Source organism: Oncorhynchus kisutch, linkage group LG2 (genome assembly GCF_002021735.2).
Source record: "Oncorhynchus kisutch isolate 150728-3 linkage group LG2, Okis_V2, whole genome shotgun sequence".
Classification (NCBI taxonomy): Eukaryota; Metazoa; Chordata; class Actinopteri; order Salmoniformes; family Salmonidae; genus Oncorhynchus; species Oncorhynchus kisutch.
Window position 1 is genome coordinate 34081427 of NC_034175.2, and position 20157 is coordinate 34101583.

At 43.8% G+C, this 20157-nt stretch overlaps 1 long non-coding RNA gene across 1 annotated transcript; it reads left to right on the top strand.

Annotated features, from left to right (window-relative positions):
- The first annotated feature begins 434 nt into the window (after nt 1-434).
- Nucleotides 435-3990, top strand: LOC116354393 (uncharacterized). The gene is made up of 3 exons (XR_004203596.1): nt 435-666; nt 3538-3697; nt 3893-3990. It is a non-coding gene; the product is annotated as an uncharacterized LOC116354393 (long non-coding RNA).
- Nucleotides 3991-20157: the final 16167 nt, after the last annotated feature.

The window sequence follows — 20157 nt, forward strand, 5'->3', positions numbered from 1 at the left end:
ATGGGGTATTGTGTGTACATTGATGAGGGAAAAAACTATTTAATCCATTTTAGAATGAGGATGTAACTTAACAAAATGTGGAAAAAGTCAAGGGGTCTGAATACTTTCCGACGGCACTGTATATGGCTTTCTTTACTTTTTTGCATGCAATTATTTAATAACAACAATTGGGTATGCTTTTATAATGTATTATAATATATGTTATGTCTCTATATGAAGGGCATTTTTGACTGATAAAAATGGCTGCCATTTATCAGGATCATTACCAGATGACAATTAGACATTGGGGGGTCACACATGGTTATGACAAGTCTTACAATGCATAGCCAAACCACAGCATAATGACATAATAATGCATAAATTTTTTCTCATATCCTAAATTAATATATTATTTCTTACGGATCCTATCCATAACACTGGACTGTTGAGGCCTCATCCAAACTGACAGGGTATTAAAGCTATTTGGGACCTTAACCTTTTTATATAACCCTAAAAGTGACTGACAACATTTTTTCCCCAGCTATAAACCCAAACAAAATTTGTTTGGACCTATCTGACAGCTCTGATGTTGTCTTTGTGTCGTGGAGGAACCCTAACCGTGTAGTAGGAGACCACTGCTATGAGAGCACACTACAATACAGGAACCACTGTGACACGGACTGGCAGGTACAGGACTTTCAATGCTATTCTAAGTTCCTACAGAGAGAAACTATTTTAGGACGCATGTTAGCTATAGTAGGGTAATAGCTAATGAATGTAAAATGGTTGCTACCATAGAAACAGAAGGTTGCTGTCTGGTCCTTTTTCTCAGTCCCTAATAAACGGTCAGTCACAGGTGCATAGGTTTCGAACAGAAAGATAAATACCCACACACTGCCAAAGGGTTTTAAAAAATTCCAATATAGAGGCTCAGATATCTTGCCATTGCCAGCTTAACGTAAAGATGTGGAAACAGATTATATTGATACTAACAGATACTAGATATGAATTACAGTGCATTCGGAAAGTATTCAGACCCCTTGACTTTTTCCACATTTTGTTACGTTGCAACCTTATTCAAAAGTAATCTGATAAATCTAAACACAATACCCCATAATGACAATGCAAAAACAGATTTTAAGAAATTTTCCCAAATGTATTAAACATTAAACTGAAAAACCTTATTTACATAAGTATTCAGACTCAAAATTGAGCTCAGGTACATTCTGTTTCCATGATCGTCCTTGAGATGTTTCTACAACTTGATTGGAGTCCACCTGGGGTAAATTCAATTGATTGGACATAATTTGGAAAGGAACACACCTCTCCTATATAAGGTCCCACAGTTGACAGTGCATGTCAGAGCAAAAACCAAGCCATGAGGTGAAAGGAATTATCTGTAGAGCTCGGAGACAGGATTGTGTCGAGACACAGATCTCGGAAAGGTTAGCAAAAAACGTCTGCAGTATTGAATATCCCAAAGAACACAATGACCTCCATCATATTTAAATGGAATAAGTTTGTAACCACAAAGACTCTTCCTAGAGCTGGCCGCCTGGCCAAACTGAGCCATCGGGGGTGAAGGGCCTTGGACAGGGGGCTGACCAAGAACCCAATGCTCACTCTGACAGAGATCCAGAGTTTCTCTGTGGATATGTGAGAACCTTCCAGAAGGACAACCATCTCTGCAGCACTCCACCGATCTGGCATTTATGGTTGAGTGGCCAGACGGAAGCCACTCCTCAGTAAAAGGCACATGACAGCCCGCTTGAAGTTTTCCAAAAGACACGTGAAGGACTTTCAGACCATGAGAAACAAGATTCTCTGGTCTGATGAAACCAATATTGAACTATTTTGCCTGAATGCCAAATGTCACGTCTGGAGGAAACCTGGCACCATCTTTACGGTGAAGCATGGTGGTGGCAGCATCATGCTGTGAGAATGTCCTTCAGCGTCTGGGACTGGGAGACTAGTATTCACCCCCTTGGCATAATTCCTATTTTGTTGCCTTACAAACCGAAATTAAAATAGATTTTGGTTGGTTGGTATCATTTAATTTACACAACATGCCTACCACTTAAATAAACAAGAAATAAGACCAAAAAAATTGATAACCATCCACCACCCCAAAGTCAATATTTTGTAGAGATACCTTTTGCAGCAATTACAGCACAAGACTCTTGGGTTATGTCTCTATATGCTTGGCACATCTAGCCACTGGGTTTTTTGCCCATTCTTCAAGTCAAAACTGCTCCAGCTCCTTCAAGTTGGATGAGTTCCGCTGGTGTACAGCAATCTTTATGTCATACCACAGATTTTCAATTGGATTGAGGTCTGGGCTTTTCCAAGACATTTAAATGTTTCCCCTTAAACCACTCGAGTGTTGCTTTAGCAGTATGCTTAGGGTCATTGTCCTGCTGGACGGTGAACCTCCATCCCAGTCTCAAATCTCTGGAAGACTGAAACAGGTTTCCCTCAAGAATTCCCTGCATTTAGCGCTGCCCAGTCCCTGCCAATGAAAAACATCACCACAGCATGATGCTGCCACCACCATGCTTCACTGTGGGGATGGTATTCTCGGGGTGATGAGAGGTGTTGGGTTTGTGCCAGACATAGCATTTTCCTTATGTTTGGTCAGTCTCCCACATGCCTTTTGGCGAACACCACATGTGTTTGCTTATTTTTTTCTTAAAGCAATGGCTTTTTCTGGCCACTCTTCCGTAAAGCCCAGCTCTGTGGAGTGTACGGCTTAAAGTGGTCCAATGAACAGACACTCCAGTCTCTGCTGTGGAGCTTTGCAGCTCCTTCAGGGTTATCTTTGGTCTCTTTGTTGCCTCTCTGATTAATGCCCTACTTGCCTGGTCCTTGAGTTTTCGTGGGTGGCCCTTCCTTGGCAGGTTTGTTGTGGTGCCATATTCTTTAAATTTTTTATTAATGGGTTAAATGGTGCTCCGTGGGATGATCGAAGTTTTGGATATTTATTTATAACCCAACCCTAATCTGTACTTCTCCACAACTTTGTCCCTGACCTGTTTGGAAAGCTCCTTGGTCTTCATAGTGCCGCTTGCTTGGTGGTGCCCCTTGCTTTGTGGTGTTGCAGACTCTTAGGACTTTCAGAACAGGTGTATATATACTAAGATCATGTGGCAGATCAGGTGACACAGATTGCACACAGGTGGACTTTATTTAATTAGTTTTGTGACTTCTGACGATAATTGGTTGCACCAGATCTTATTTAGGGGCTTAATATCAAAGGGGGTGAATACATATGCACACACCTCTTTTCTCTTTTTTATTTTAGAATATTTTTAAACAAGTTATTTTATTTTATTTCACTTCACCAATTTGGACTATTTTGTGTATGTCCATTACATGAAATCCAAATAAAAATCTATTTAAATTACAGGCTGTAATGCAACAAAATAGGAAAAACGCCAAGGGGGTGAATACTTTTGCAAGGCACCGTGCATGGCTGTAATTTAACAACATTTGGAAAAAGTCAGGGGGTCTGAATAATTTTCGAATGCACTGTATATTAATGTGTTTGATTCTGAACAGGTTGTTGTACTGAAGGAGTTCTCCTACCAGGTGGACAAGCCAGACAGGAAGAGGAGATATTACTTCAGGATACGGATGAGATACGACTGTCTGTTTGGTGACCTGAAGACTTGGAGTGGATGGACACCAACTAGATACTGGAGAAATGAGACCGAGACAGGTAGAGCGATTCTTTCTGCCTTTGGCTTTCTATGTTCCATTCCTTCTCCCCCTCACTTTCCTTTTATTTCTCACTCTCTCACATTTAACCATAGGTCAATTGTTTAGCCCATTAACAAAATAAGGGAACAGTAGTATATTTGATGAATGAGGCTAAAATGACTTTTTCAAATACTCATACTCTTTCTGTCAACAGGTCCCTGTGCCACAGAGATAAATGTCATTGTTTATGTTGTGACCATTTTACCTTTGTTGATCTGTTTCCTGCTGATAGTCACTTTCTCACAGAACAGGCAAGTGGTCAAGTCTATTCTATTCTGCAATGATATGCTAACGATTAAAGAGCAATTTAGAATTGTGTAGATCCTGAGTAGGTCATACATACATATAATCATAATGCAATAATTGTTTGCCAACAGGGTCAGAAGACTCTTCCTACCTCACATCCCAGACCCCAAACACACCTGTGAAACTCTCTTCAGTATGGACCAGTTTCAGGTAACAGACTGAAGTTATATTCATAGTTGATAATATAGTTTGGTAAACACTTACTTTACCTTTACTTTGAGGGGTATACGTAAAGCAGTCATAAAACCTGTATGAACAAGGTATTCTTCACAATACATCTATTTAACACCATTCATATGGAGTTTAAGTTCTACAGAGTTGCACAAGAGTTGTAGCGACCTACAGTACCTCAATTAACCTCTTACCTTTCTATCTCTCTGTTGGCAGTGGCACAACACAGAGCCCAGTGTGGAATGTGAGACAGTTGACATAGAAATGGTCAGCACAGCAAAGACTGAGGAGGAAGAAGAAGCAGAGAGGGAAGATGGACAAGCTGAAGAAGAATCCACTCATATTGACCCGGTTTCTCATCTAACAGGCCTCCAGAGCTACCCTGACTTGGAGGTCAATGGAACATACGTGTTCTGGTGACGGACGGACCAAGATCTTCATTTCATTTTAAATTAAATTAACATTACTGAAATTGTGCTGATGAGGTGCTTGTGACGATGATGGCCTTGGACCAATGATGTACTGTATATAACTGTATGTGACATGATTGAACCAAAGGACTTGAAATTTTGCACACTGTTGTCTTTTTTGCACACTTGTATAGATTATTTGAAATCTTATTTATCTCTTTATTTCTGATAGATAAAACAAAAGTAGTACAATAAATAATAATAAGGACAATTTATATTATATACTGAACAAAAATGTAAGAGCTGGCAACAATTTACAAAGATTTTACTGTTACAGTTCATATAAGGAAATCAGTCAATTTAAATGAATTAATTAGGCCCTAATCTATGCATTTCACATGACTGGGAATACAGATATGCATCTGTTGGTCACATATACCTTTAAAAAAATGTGCCTCACAATGAGCCTCAGGATCTCATCACGGTATTTCTGTGCATTCAAATTGCCATTGATAAAATACAATTTTGTTAGTTGTCTGTAGCTTGTGCCTGCCCATACCATAAGTCCACCACCACCATGGGGCACTCTGTTCACAACATTGACATCAGCAAACTGCTTGCCCACACAACGCCATACCCTTGGTCTGTGGTTGTGAAGCCGGTTGGATGTACTGCCAAATTCTAAAAACGATGTTGGAAGTGGCTTATGGTAGAGAAATGAACATTCAATTCTCTGGTAACAGCTCTGGTGGATATTCCTGCAGTCAGCACGCCAACAGCACACTCTCCCTCAAAACTAGAGATATCTGTGGCATTGAGCTATGTGACAAAAAGTCACATTTTAGAGTGGCCTTTTATTGTCCCCCAGCACAAGGTACACCTGTGTAATGATCAGGCAATTTAATCCGTTGATATGCCACACCTGTCAGGTGGATGGATTATCTTGGCATAGGAGATATGCTCACTAACAGGGATGTAAACAACTTTGTGCACAAACCTTTAGAGAAGTAAGCTTTCAGTGCATTTAGAAAATTTCTGGGATCTTTTATTTCAGCTCATGAAACATGGGACCAAATCAAATCAAATTGTATTGGTCACATTCACATGTTTAGCAGATATTATTGTGAGTATAGCGAAATGCTTGTAACCAACACTTAACATGTTGCGTTTATATTTTTGTTCAGTGTATATTGTTGCTTTGACATATTCTTACACATTTTGTACATTTTGCAGCGTTAGTTAATACATACATGTTAAAAAATATGTTTTTGAATTATGTACATGTTATATCGTCTGGATGTTTATATTCTTTTGAGTGTTATAGAATGATAAACAAAGAATAACACAACACAAATGTAAATGCTGAATAAAACATACAAAAAAACAATAAACAAATAAAAGGAATGGCTTAGATTGAGAATATTTGGGGCTCATGCATGATGTTGGGTAAGAGATTATGTTTTGAGCTCATGTAAGGGGTGCGTAACTGGTAGCAGTGAAGTCCCACCTTGACGCGCGGCTTCAGCAGCGAGCTTACACCGGCCTCGGGGACGACCCGGAGGGCAAGGAGCACTGCAATCCGGACGGAGACGGTGGAAATCCCGCAGCATAGAAGGGTCCAACACATCCTCCTCCGGAACCCAGTATCTCTCCTCCGGACCGTACCCCTCCCAGTCCACGAGGTACTGAAGGCCCCTCGCCCAACGTCTCGAATCCAGGATGGATCGAACGGAGTACGCCGGGGCCCACTCGATGTCCATAGGGGGTGGAGGAACCTCCCGCACCTCAGCTTCCTGTAGCGGGCCAGCCACCACCGGCCTGAGGAGAGACACATGGAACGAGGGGTTATTGAGGTAAATGGGGGGAAGCTGTAACCTATAAAATACCTCGTTCACTCTCCTCAGGTATTTAAATGGCCCCACAATACGCGGACCCAGCTTCCGACAGGGCAGGCGGAGGGGCAGGTTCCGGGTCAGTTACTCTCGGGGTGAAAACCTGAGGTAAGGCTGACCGAGACCCCAGACGTTCCATGAACGCCATCCAGACCCTCGACGTGAATTGGGGACCCCGATCAGACACTATATCCTCAGGCACCCCATAGTGCCGGAAGAGTAAACAGGGCCTCCTAGGGAGACCGGGTAAAGGGAGGAGACGACAGGACTTAGAACGACCAGGATCGTGGTGAAGGTGGAAGATCGGTTATGAATCCACCGATAGGTGCGACCACGGCCGTTGTGGAATGGGTAAGGGTTGTAACTTACCTCTGGGCAGGTGCCTAGGAGCCCTTACACTGGGCGCACACCGAGCAGGAGGAAACATAAATCCTCACATCCATAGCCAAAGTGGGCCACCAGTACTTCCCACTAAGACAGCGCACTGTCCGACCGATCCCAGGATGACCAGAGGACCGTGTGGGCCCAATCATCCGGTCACGGACAGCAGATGGAACGTACAGACGCCCAGCTGGACACTGAGAGGGAGCGGGCTCTGCACATAACGCCCGCTCAATGTCCGTGTCCAGCTCCCATACTACCGGCGCCACCAAGCAAGAGGCAGTGAGTATGGGAGTGGGATCCATGGACCGCTCCTCTGTGTCATACTGCCGGGACAGTGCGTCTGCCTTAACGTTTTGGGAAACTGGTCTGTACGAAAGAGCGAAAACAAAACGGGTGAAAAACATGTCCCACCTTGCGTGGCGAGGGTTCAGTCTCCTCGCTGCCCAGATGTACTCCAGATTGCAGTGGTCAGTCCAGATGAGAAAAGGGTGTTTAGCCCCCTCAAGCCAATGTCTCCACGCCTTCAAGGCCTTGACTACAGCCAACAGCTATGGGTCCCCCACGTCGTAGTTTTGCTCCGCCGGGCTGAGCTTCTTCGAGAAGAAGGCACAGGGGCGGAGCTTCGGTGGTGTACCAGAGAGCTGAGAGCACCGCTCCTATCCCAGCCTCGGACGTGTCCACCTCCACTATGAATGACAAAGAGGGATCCGGATGGGCCAGCACTGGCGCCAAGGTAAACAGAGCCCTTAGTTGCCCAAAAGCCCTGTCCACCTCAACTGACCACTGCAGACGTACAGGACCCCCCTTCAGCAGTGAGGTAAGGGGAGCAGCCACCTGACCAAAACCCTGGATAAATCTCTGGTAGTAATTGGCAAACCCTAAAAATCGCTGCACCTCCTTTACCGTGGTGGGAGTCGGACAATTACGCACAGCTGAAATGCGGTCACTCTCCATCTCCACCCCCTGATGTGGAAATACGATACCCTAGGAGGGAGACGGCTTGCTGAAAGAACAGGCGTTTCTCAGCCTTGATGTACAGGTCATGCTCCCAACAGTCATCCAAGTACCTTGCGCACCAAGGACACATGCTCGGCGTGTGTAGCGGAGTATACCAGAATGTGATCAATATACACCACTACGCCCTGCACATGCAGGTCTCTGAAAATCTTGTCTACAAAGGATTGGAAGACTGATGTAGCATTCATCAACCCGTACGGCATGACGAGGTACTCATAATGCCCTGAGGTGGAACATAAACGCCGCCTTCCACTCATCTCCATCCCGGATACTAACCAGGTGGTATGTGCTCCTGAGATCCAGTTTTGTGAAGAAGCGCGCCCCGTGCATTGACTCAATCGCCGTGGCGATAATAGGTAACGGGTAACTGTACCTCACTGTGATTTGATTGAGACCTCGATAATCAATGCACGTGCGCAAACCTCCATCCTTCTTCTTCACAAAAAAGAAACTCGAGCAGACGGGTGAAGTGGATGACCGAATGTACCCATGATGCAGGGATTCGGAGAGCCACCGTCTCCGCTTGCGATAGGGGATACACATGACTCCTTGGAAGTGCAGAGTCTACTAGGAGATTTATCGCACAATCCCCCCGTCAATGGGGTGGTAATTGAGTCGCCTTCTTTATACAGAAGGCGAGAGCCAAATCAGCATATTCAGGGGGGATGCGCACAGTGGAGACCTGGTCTGGACTTTCCACCGTAGTAGCACCAACGGAAACCCCTACCTACCTCCCTGAGCACTCTCACGACTACCCCGTGAGAGCCCTCTGTTGCCATGAAATAGTGGGGTTATGATGAGCTAACCAGGGAAGGCCCAGTACCACAGGAAACGCAGGAGAGTCCATGAGAAAGAGACAGATTCTCTCCTCGTGACTCCCCTGCATCACGATGGCCAGGGAGATAGTGGCTTCCCTGATTAGCCCGGACCCCAATGGTTGACTATCCAGAGCGTGCACTGGGAAAGGTCTAGCCACAGGGATAATTGGGATCATAAATCGACGAGAGCCTTATGATGGGAATGCGGGGGAAAATCAGGAAAACAAATAGGTGCAAACAGTTGGACAACAGAGGACTCTCTGAGAGTGGTGCAGACTCACCTGGGGTGACGCCAGAGTGCCCTGCCTGCTGCCTCGACCCCAGAGGGACCAACCCGGACAATTTATTTTCTGTTTTATCCAAATAAGTTTATACAGTTATCTTTTTTTTTTTTTAAACCTAACTATTTAATTCAGACGCATTTCAGTATTGAGAATTTGGGTTGAAAATGTAAAACATTTGTGCAAAAAAGCAACAAGACATTTTAGTCCTCAGACTGATGCATCATGGTTTTGTAACTCTAATTTGCTACAGATATTTTATAACTGATTTAATGTGAATCACCCGGTGAATCGCTGTGACACACGAAATATGAGTGATAGCGTAATCCATGTGTAATAACTACGTAAATTTTTGGGGAATTTGTTCAATTCTTATGTGATGTGCAATCATATTCAGACCTGATTGGTCAACAAGCTTGTTTGAAAGTGTTATTTGGCGTGTACTTCTTAGACTCTGAAAGACCCAAACAGCGTTCCATAAATGATTGTAATAATTAATAGTTACATTAAACTAACAACATGTAAATGCAGTCTGTAATTAGCCTTTTGCTAAGCCCCGCCCACCTTCGTTACTGCTGCAATCTCAGGCAACATTTTCCTGGCTAACCCAATTCCCCATTCAACCACTAGCGAAATCCCCTTTTATACACAATCCGCAGCAAGGCGACTTCTAGCGACAAATCAAGGAGCCAATAGCGGATCTCACTGAAAAATAGTTAGCAACACGGGTGTGTTTATTAGTGCTGTCCAAGACAATACAAAAATCCCAGTTGGACACGCTGTGTACATTTGTATTTTTTTTATTTTACCGTAAGTGTCTGTGACTGGCACACATTGACTCTCCTCATTGTTGCAGCGAGCAGGCATCACAGGACAGCAAGTGTTTATCGCGCTGTCCATGCTGAAGTTGCAACATAATGAAAACCTGTTACAGAAATTGTATTTATTCACGTGTTTCGCACTCTGGTTCGCATCCACTCTTTCACTCAGCCAGGGAGGTACAGAACTGACTGATTAGGCGCTGCCAAACGTCACATCGATAGCTAAAATGCTGGGCAAATGTAGAATTAATTGATGTTCATGAATGGGTTTTGCCAAAACCAAACAGGGATTTAGTGGAGGGTAAACGCACGTAAACACTGTTTACGCACCTTTTTATTTTTGAAATAGCGTTTACGCTCATTTTTATTTGGTTAATTATCGTTTACCCACTGATTGCGTTCTCAGCTTTGATCAACGCAAAGAAGGCTTCATGATCTGAGTTCTAATCGCGCCTACCTCTGCGAATGAGGGGAATCATGACTGATTCATGTACGCTCGTTATGTTCGCCTGCTCCACAGGATTTGCCTTGTTAACAGCGCATTAATTCACCACTCTGTCCAACGGGAAACTCCACCCACGACATAGGCAGAGAGGTGAAACAAACTACCTCAGCCCAGATGTGGCAAGTACAGTGGCAAGTAGCAGAGATGCCGCTGACAATGGGAATTATTTTAACACCCCTCAATTCCTGTGGTGTCAACAGACATCCCCAAACAACCCCTCCACCCCCGACTCTCTGAAAATGAGTGTGCAACTGGTAGTCGCTGATATTTCAGTCAGATGTCTAGCGAGATATGTATCTCAAGGGCTCTGACTATTAGACAGATAGCTAAAATGATTAAGTTAGAAGCTAACGTTGTACAGAGCCTGACCCCAGCAGGAGCAGTTGACTGAAATTAGCTAGCTATAATCAAAAGATAGGCTGCTATAAGTTCTCATAATGAACATTTGTTCTTTATAGAGAATAGTGAGACAGACAGTGGTGAGTCAGGCTGCAATGAAGGAGGCAAAGGAGACACAGAAAGGAAGCATTGGAGTAAGCAGGGAGACCCATGTGGGGTCCCCTAAAATGTAAATTGGGTCACCGAGAGAGTCTTTAATCTTATCAAACACATTAATAACTTGTTTCTCTTCAAATGGGTATAGCACACAACATTTCACAGTCATCTGAAGGCCTTTTACACCACTGTCACAATTCACTTTCATGTAATTATGTGTTGGGACAGCCTGTGGGACCGAATATTTTGAAATAGAAAGACAATTTAAACATAAAAACGATTTTATATAAACACAACATGCAACAATTTCAAACATTTTACTGAGTTACAGTTCATATAAGGAAACCAGTCAACATTATAAGTTCTGACTTACCACTCATGTATGTAGTAATAAGCAGTGAAACTCGTATTGTTGAGTAGAACTTTAAGGTAGTGATGAGTAGTAAATTAGTTTTTTTTTCTCAAGACGGTTGTGGCGATATGCTGCCATCTAGTGGCGACTAGAAACAGTTGCATAATAGCAACAATTACACATTGAATATTAGTGCTTGAAAAAGTACTTGAAAGTCCTTGAATTTGACTTTCCACTGTCTGTACAAACCCTTTTACAATTACATTTACACTATCATTCAGCATTAGACCAGGGATTTACAAACATGTTCCTGGACAGCAACTGTCTTGTAGGTTTTCACTCCCAACGAGTGAGCTTGACTAGGTTTGGGTTAGGTTGAAAACCCATTTTGGACGGTAGCTCTCTAGGTACAAGTTTTGAGAACTGTGGGGTAATAGAAACAGAATTGGCGGATTTGATTATGCTGAGCCGGGAGCACCGACGTGAACGGGTAAAAGCGGTAAGGAAGGAGCGGTCATGTTGTCAACAAGGCAGCACCACTTGGTCATGTTGTTAACAAGGCAGCATGGTGCATCATACAGAAACATACATCTTTTACATAAATTACATGTTTGATTTTTCTAAATAGTTTTCATTGGGAACAAAGGTAGAGCATTTTTGTCAAAAGCAATCACTTTTGCATGTGAATCACAGGGAAGATCCCAATACTCTTCGCATCCTGGCTTGTCTTTCTCATCCAATGTGTTTTGAGAAAGGACACGTGGAGAGAGGATGCAAGGAGTATGCAACTGAGATCTTCCCTCAGAGTCTTACTCATTTCTCCATGGGCTATCAAACTTTTATCTGGTGCAAAACACGCTTACCCGGGCCAGATTAATCGAATCCCCTTGTTGAATAGAACGGGTGTTCCCATTCAAGACAATGATGGCATAATGAGTGTACTGATGGCCATTGTGAGTGTACCCAGAGAAGCAAAGCAGGGAGTGTACCCATCAATCTGTACTGTGATTTGTTGAATCAACTCAACTGACATTACAAAAAATACAATCCATTGCATAAGCCATATCAGTTAGCATGATTTGAATGAACATTCTACATGACTATGGAAATTATTGCATCATGCATGGCAAGCGATGCTGATGCACCAAGTCTGAAACCACCAGGAACCTTAAACAGCCCCCCCCCCCCAAGCCATAAGACCGCCAAATAGTTCAGCAAATAGCTACACGAACTATCTGCACTGACCCTTTTTGCACAAACTTTTTCAATTATCACATGATTGGGGTGGCAGGTAGCCTAGTGGTTAGAGCGTTGAGCCAGTAACCGAAAGGTTGCTAGATTGAATCCCCTAGCTGACAAGGTAAAAATCTGTCATTCTGCCCCTGAACAAGGCGGTTAACCCACTGTTCCAAGGCCGTCATGAATAAGTGAATAAGAATTTGTTCTTAACTGACTTAACTGATACGTTGTTATTGCTGTTTATTATCTGTCACTTTATTCCTAGTTATACATACATATCTACCTCAATTACCTCGTACCCCTGCACATCAACTCAGTACTGGTACACCGTGTATATAGCCAAGTTGTGTATTTACTATTTTAATTATTATGTGTTTTACTTTATTTACTCTATTTTCTTTCTGTCTGCATTGTTGGGAAGGGCCCATAAGTAACCATTTCACTGTTAGTCTACACCTGTTGTTTACAAAGCATTTGCAACCAATAAAATTTGATTTCAAGACAATACCAGGCACCATTGCAAATGTACCCATGAGTTTACCAGGGTTAGCGGTTCAAAGCCCGTTCTAGTGATTCTGATTTCTATTCCCATGAATTTACCAGAATGAATACACCCCTTAGATGGAGAATAGTGCTGTTCCGGGTGGTCTACATAGCAGTCATATTGCACACAACCCCAATGATTGCATGACATGTTTTTGATAACGTTCCACAACATCATTAGGCCAGTTAGTTACAAAATTAGGGTGAAAAGTTATTCCACCAACTCCTCGTTGGTTACAGGAGTTTCAACAGGGTTAAAGTTGGTAGGTTGGTCTGGTGTGTCAAATTTGAAGACTGGGTCTTTGTATATGAATCCGTTCATCTTCCAACCGCTTGACAGACTGCTGGACCGATCGGGTTCTAAAGGTGAATGTCTTCTCTTCTCTTCTTTGGTAGAAAACAGAGTCAGTAATTACCACCAACCCTCTCATTCTTCCATTTCCTCCCTGGCAGGTATAAACAGAGAGTCATTGGTGATGTTGACTGGTAGAAAACAGAGTCAGTCATTACATGTCAATTCAGGACATGAGCTGATATTCTAAATGTTTTAATTGACATCATGTAAAGGTTGGGCTAGTTTGCTCCTGCACTTAGCTAGGGCCAAAGCCATATATTTATCTATATGTGACCCGATTCAGGAAAATAGGCGTATGTCGGAAGTCACGACTTCACAGGAGAGCCGTTTGAATGTAAAAAATATTTTATCAAAATGCGTTTTTTGGCAGAAATGCCTTCTCGAACATGTGAACTTTAATTTGCCTTAATATCAAACTTGTATGCCATCTGTAAATACGAATACAATTGTTAAATTATGAGCCTAGTTGGTTTAGCAACAGAAAAACGGGGCAACCTTCCCATTAGCCATGATTGGCTGAGATAATGAGTGGGCTGGACATGCCGAGAGATGAGTTTAGATTGGTCTGCTAGGTAGGCATGTTGTGGAAATCAAATGGTACAAACCCCCCCAAAATCTATTTTATTTCCAGGTTGTAAGCCAACAAAATAGGAAAAAGGGGGATGAACACTATCGCAAGCCATTCGCCTGGGCTACAGTGTTATTGGAGCTACAAGCCACCATTTGTTTAATTCTAGAGGAGTTCATGGCAGAGGTGAAGAAAGTGTTTGATTCATCATTGTCCGAGAGAGAGGCTGCTCAGAAGCTACACCGGCTACGCCAAGTCTCCTGTAGCGTGGCCGACTATGCGGTTTCGATTTCCGCACGTTGGCCGCCAAGAGAGCCAGGAACCCGGAAGCCTTGTTCGACACATTCCTATCACAGTTCCTCTCAACCTGTGAGTGTCAGGCAACCACAGCGAGTCGATCCAGTTTCTACTTATCGAATCCCTTCAGGTTCCCATTGTGTTGGGGTTTTCATGGCTCCAGAGACACAATCCCCTTGTTGACCGGACTGTGGGTTAGACGTAAGATGTAAGATGGCGCCGACAGAGATAGTCGCCTCACTTCTAGTCCTTAGGAAACTATGCAGTATTTTGTTTTTTTATGTATCATTTCTTGCATTGTTAGCCCAGACAATCTTAAGTGTTATTACATACAGCCGGAAAGAACTATTGGAAATGAGAGCGACATCAATTTACCAATGTTACGACCAGGAATACGACTTTCCCGAAGCAGATTCTTTGTTCGAACCACCACCCAGGACATTGGATCGAATCCCAAACGCCAACCCAAAACAACGGTGCAGCAGAAGAAGTAAACAGAGTGGTCTCCTGGTCAGACTTCGAAGGAGTGCACATCACCCACCACTTTCGAGTATATTAGTCACCAATGTCCAGTCTCTAGAAAACTAGATAAACAAAATTAGGGCAAGGATTGCTTTCCAGAGAGAGATTGTAACATTCTGTTTCACTGAAACATGGCTCTCTCGGGATATGTTGTCAGAGTTGGTAGAACCACCGGGATTCACACTGGGAAGAACAAGGGCGGGAGTGTATGCTTCATGATTAACAACTCATGGTGTAATCATAACATGCAGGAACTCCATTCCTTTTGTTCACCTGACCAATCAAATGCTGATCATATTATCTCCAAGAGAATTCTCATCGGTAATGGTCACAGCCATGTATATCCTCACTCAAGGCGATACCACGACAGTCCTCAAGGAACTACACTGGACTTTATGCAAACTGGAAACAATTATATCCTGAGGCAGCATTTATTGTAGTTGGGAATTTTAACAAAGCAAATTTGAGATCAAGGTTACCTAAATTCGACCAGCATATTGATTGTAGCACTCGTGCGGGCAATACAATGGATCATTGTTACTCTAACGTCCGTAATGCATACAAAGCCCTCCCCCGCCCTCCCTTTGAAAAATCCGACCACGACTACATTTTGCTACTACCATCATAGAGACAGAAACTCAAACAAGATGTGCCCGTGACAAGAACTATTCAACGCTGGTCTGACATATCGGAATCCACACACACACAAGATTGATTTGAACACGCAGACTGGGAAATGATCTGGGCAGCCTCAGAGAATAACATTGATTTATACGCTGATTCGGTGAGTGAGTTCATAAGGAAGTGCATTGGAGATGTTGTACCGACTGTGACTATTAAAACCTACCCTAACCCAAAACTGTGGATAGATGGCGTCATTTGTGCAAAACTGAAAGCTTGACCCACCGCATTTAACCATGGAAAGATGACTGTGAATGTGGCGGAATATAAACAGTGTAGTTATTCCCTCCGCAAGGCAATCAAATAAACTAAATGTCGGTATAGGGACAAAGTGGAGGCGCAATTCAACGGCTCAGACACGAGACGTACAGAATGTGGCAGGGTCTACAGGCAATCACGGACTACAAAAAGAAAAACAGCCATGTCACGGCCACTGACGTCTTGCTTCCAGACAAACTAAACACATTCTTTGCCCGCTTTGAGGAAACAGTGCCACCAATGTGGCCCGCTACCAAGGACTGCGGCCCCTTCCCCCTTCCTTCTCCGTGGCTGACGTGAGGAAGACATTTAAACGTGTTAACCCTCGCAAGGCTGGTTGATTTCCCTAGGCACATCCTCAGAGCATACGCAGACCAGCTGGCTGGTGTGTTTACGGACATATTCAATCTCTCCCTAACCCAGTCTGTTGTCCCCACATGCTTGAAGATGGCCACCATTGTCCCAGTTCCTAAGAAGGCAAAGATAACTGAACTAAATGACTATCGCCTCGTAGCCCTCACTTCTGTCATGAAGTGCTTTGAGAGACTAGTCTTACCTGCCACCCTAGACCAACTTCAATTTTCATATCGCTCCAATAGGTCCACAGACGATGCAATCGCCATCACACTGCACACTGCCCTATCCCATCTGGACAAGAGGAATACCTATGTAAGAATGCTGATCATTGACTACAGCTCAGCATTCAACACCATAGTACCCTACAAGCTCATCATTAAGCTTGAGGCCTTGGGTCTCAACCCCACCCTGTGCAATTGGGTCCTGGACTTTCTGACGGGCTGCCCCCAGGAGGTGAAGGTAGGAAACATCTCCACGTCACTGATCCTCAACACTGGGGCCCCACAAGTGTGCATGCTCAGCCCCCTCCTGTTCACCCTAGACTGCGTGGTCATGCACACCTCCAACTCAATCAAGTTTTCAGACGACACAACAGTAGTAGTCTTGATTACCAACAACAAGGAGACAGCCTACAGGGAGGAGGTGAGGGCCCTCGGAGTGTGGTGTCAGGAAACAACCTCTCACTCAACGTCAACAAAACAAAGGACATGATCGTGAACTTCAGGAAACAGCAGAGGGAGCACCCCCCTATCCACATTGAAGGGAGAGGGAGTGGAGAAGGTGGAAAGTTTTAAGTTCTTCGGCGTACACATCACAGACAAACTGAAATGGTCCACCCACACAGAGTGTGGTGAAGAAGGCGCCAAGATATTTGGCCTATCGCCTAAAACCCTCACAAACTTTTAGAGATGCACAATTGAGAGCATCCTGTCGGGCTGTATCACCGCCTGGTACGGCAACTGCACCGCAAGTACGGTCTGAACAACGCATCACTGGGGGCAAACTACCTGCCCTCCAGGACACCTACAGCACCTGACATCACAGGAATGCCAAAAAGATCATCAAGGACAACAACCACCCGAGCCACTGCCTGTTCACCTCGTTACCATCCAGAAGGCGAGGTCAGCACAGGTGCATCAAAGCTGGGACCGAGAGACTGAAAAACAGCTTCTATCTCAATGCCAATGCCAGACTGTTAAACAGCCATCACTAACACAGAGATGCCTACATACACAGCTGCTGCCTACATACACAGACTGGAAATAATTGGCCACTAATAAATGCATCACTAATCACTTTAATAATTGTGGTAACCCTTGGGGTGTTGGGTTGAGCTTGCAGATATTAACACAGAGACAGGGAGGGTTTGTGGACTTCAGGAAACAGCAGAGGGAACACCCCCCTATCCACATCGATGGAACAGTAGTGGAGAGGGTAGCAAGTTTTAAGTTCCTCGGCATACACATCACAGACAAACTGAATTGGTCCACTCACACAGACAGCATCGTGAAGAAGGCGCAGCAGCGCCTCTTCAACCTCAGGAGGCTGAAGAAATTTGGCTTGTCACCAAAAGCACTCACAAACTTCTACAGATGCACAATCAAGAGCATCCTGGCGGGCTGTATCACCGCCTGGTACGGCAACTGCTCCGCCCTCAACCGTAAGGCTCTCCAGAGGGTAGTGAGGTCTGCACAACGCATCACCGGGGGCAAACTACCTGCCCTCCAGGACACCTACACCACCCGATGTTACAGGAAGGCCATAAAGATCATCAAGGACATCAACCACCCGAGCCACTGCCTGTTCACCCCGCTATCATCCAGAAGGCGAGGTCAGTACAGGTGCATCAAAGCTGGGACCGAGAGACTGAAAAACAGCTTCTATCTCAAGGCCACCAGACTGTTAAACAGCCACCACTAACATTGAGTGGCTGCTGCCAACACACTGACACTGACTCAACTCCAGCCACTTTAATAATGGGAATTGATGGGAAATTATGTAAATATATCACTAGCCACTTTAAACAATGCTACCTTATATAATGTTACTTACCCTACATTATTCATCTCATATGCATACGTATATACTGTACTCTATATCATCGACTGTATCCTTATGTAATACATGTATCACTAGCCACTTTTACTATGCCACTTTGTTTACATACTCATCTCATATGTATATACTGTACTCGATACCATCTACTGTATCTTGCCTATGCTGCTCTGTACCATCACTCATTCATATATCCTTATGTACATATTCTTTATCCCCTTACACTGTGTATAAGACAGTAGTTTTGGAATTGTTAGTTAGATTACTTGTTGGTTATTACTGCATTGTCGGAACTAGAAGCACAAGCATTTCGCTACACCCGCATTAACATCTGCTAACCATGTGTATGTGACAAATAAAATTTGATTGGATTTGATTTGGTTTAGTCAGCAAACACAACTTTACTAGGCCATAAAATAAACATAACAAAGAAAATCACATAGGTTTGGCTCAGTTCTTCTTCTCAGCTTTGGCTCTGTGTCAGTCCCTCACAGTTTTCTCTCACGGTGTGCCATAGTGCTCCATTTATGTGGCCTCCACGGCTGGTTGGCACTCTCTCCTAATTACCTCCACTTGGAGCCATCCGTGTTGGGGGTGCCCAGCTCGTGTACTCCCAGCAGAGGGAGACAACGTCGCATCACGTATCTCCCCTCTATTACCACCCCCCGGGGTAGACCTCTTGGGATACCACATAATGTTTGCATATCTTACATACTCATCTCATATGTATATACTGTATTTTATACCATCTATTGCATTTTGCCTGTGCCGCTCGGTCATCGCTCATCCATGTATTTATATGTTCATATTCTTATTCCATCCCTTTCGATTTGTGTGTATTAGGAAATTGTTGTGGAATTGTTAGATATTACTTGTTAGATATTACTGCACTGTCGGAACTAGAAGCACAAGCATTTCGCTACAGTCGCATTAACATCTGCTAACCATGTTAGCATGTGACTAATTCAATTGGATTTGATTTTGATCAAGGGTTGGAGTCCGTTCCGCCACGCTCATTGACCCAGGACGTCTTCCTTCGGCCCTATGACTGTGCCATCGACCTTCTCCCCGGCACTACACCACCTCGGGGGTGACTTTATTCCCTGTCTGGTCCGGAGACCAAGGCGATGGAGACAAACATTGAGGACTCTCTGGCTGCAGGGGGTATCTGTCCTTCCAGACGGGTTATTCTTTGTGGAGAAGAAGGACAAAGCCCTACGCCCGTGTATTGACAGGCCCTGAAAGACATCACTGTTCATAAACGTTAACCATTTCCACTCATCACCTCGGCTTTCGAGCCTCTCCAGTGGGCTACCATCTTCTCCAAGTTGGACCTGCGGAATGCCTACCATCTGGTACAGATCCGAAAAAGGGATCCAAAAATTACTGCATCCAAAATACTGCAATCTTTTTTTGTAAGGGGAATGTCTGGAACAATGTCTGGAATGTCTGGAATTCTACCATGCCAGAACTCTGTAACTGATGAATTGGAGAAATAGGAAAATAGACACAGGAAATTGAGGGATAGGACCAATGATTTATCTATACACTATACAAATGACCGATGGGGTGCACTGTGTTGAAGCCACCGTGCCTCAATCTTAGCACAACCCCACTGTTGGAAGCTATATAAATTAATTTATATAGTTTTTGCCACATTTTGCATTACACGTTAATGCATACTTTAAAATTATAATTAAATTATTTGAGCTAAACATACAAATAAAAATTGAAAAAATTAACTTATAAAGCTTCCTTCAAGTATAATTTTATAGATTGCTAATTTTACTTTCCCCACCACAACAACAAATAATTGTTATAATTTTGTCCTTGAAAAATATATTTGAAATACTGTAGGATTCCATTAATTTCAATTTGGCCATGTACTGTTATAATCTCAATCCGGCACACCCAGAAGAGGACTGGCCACCCCTCAGCCTGGTTCCTCTCTAGGTTTCTAACTAGGTTCCTGCCTTTCAGGAAGTTGTCCTTGCCACCGTGCTTCTACATCTGCGTTGCTTGCTGTCTGGGGTTTTAGGCTGGGTTTCTGTATCGAGCTTTGTGACATCGGCTGATGTAAAAGGGCTTTTGA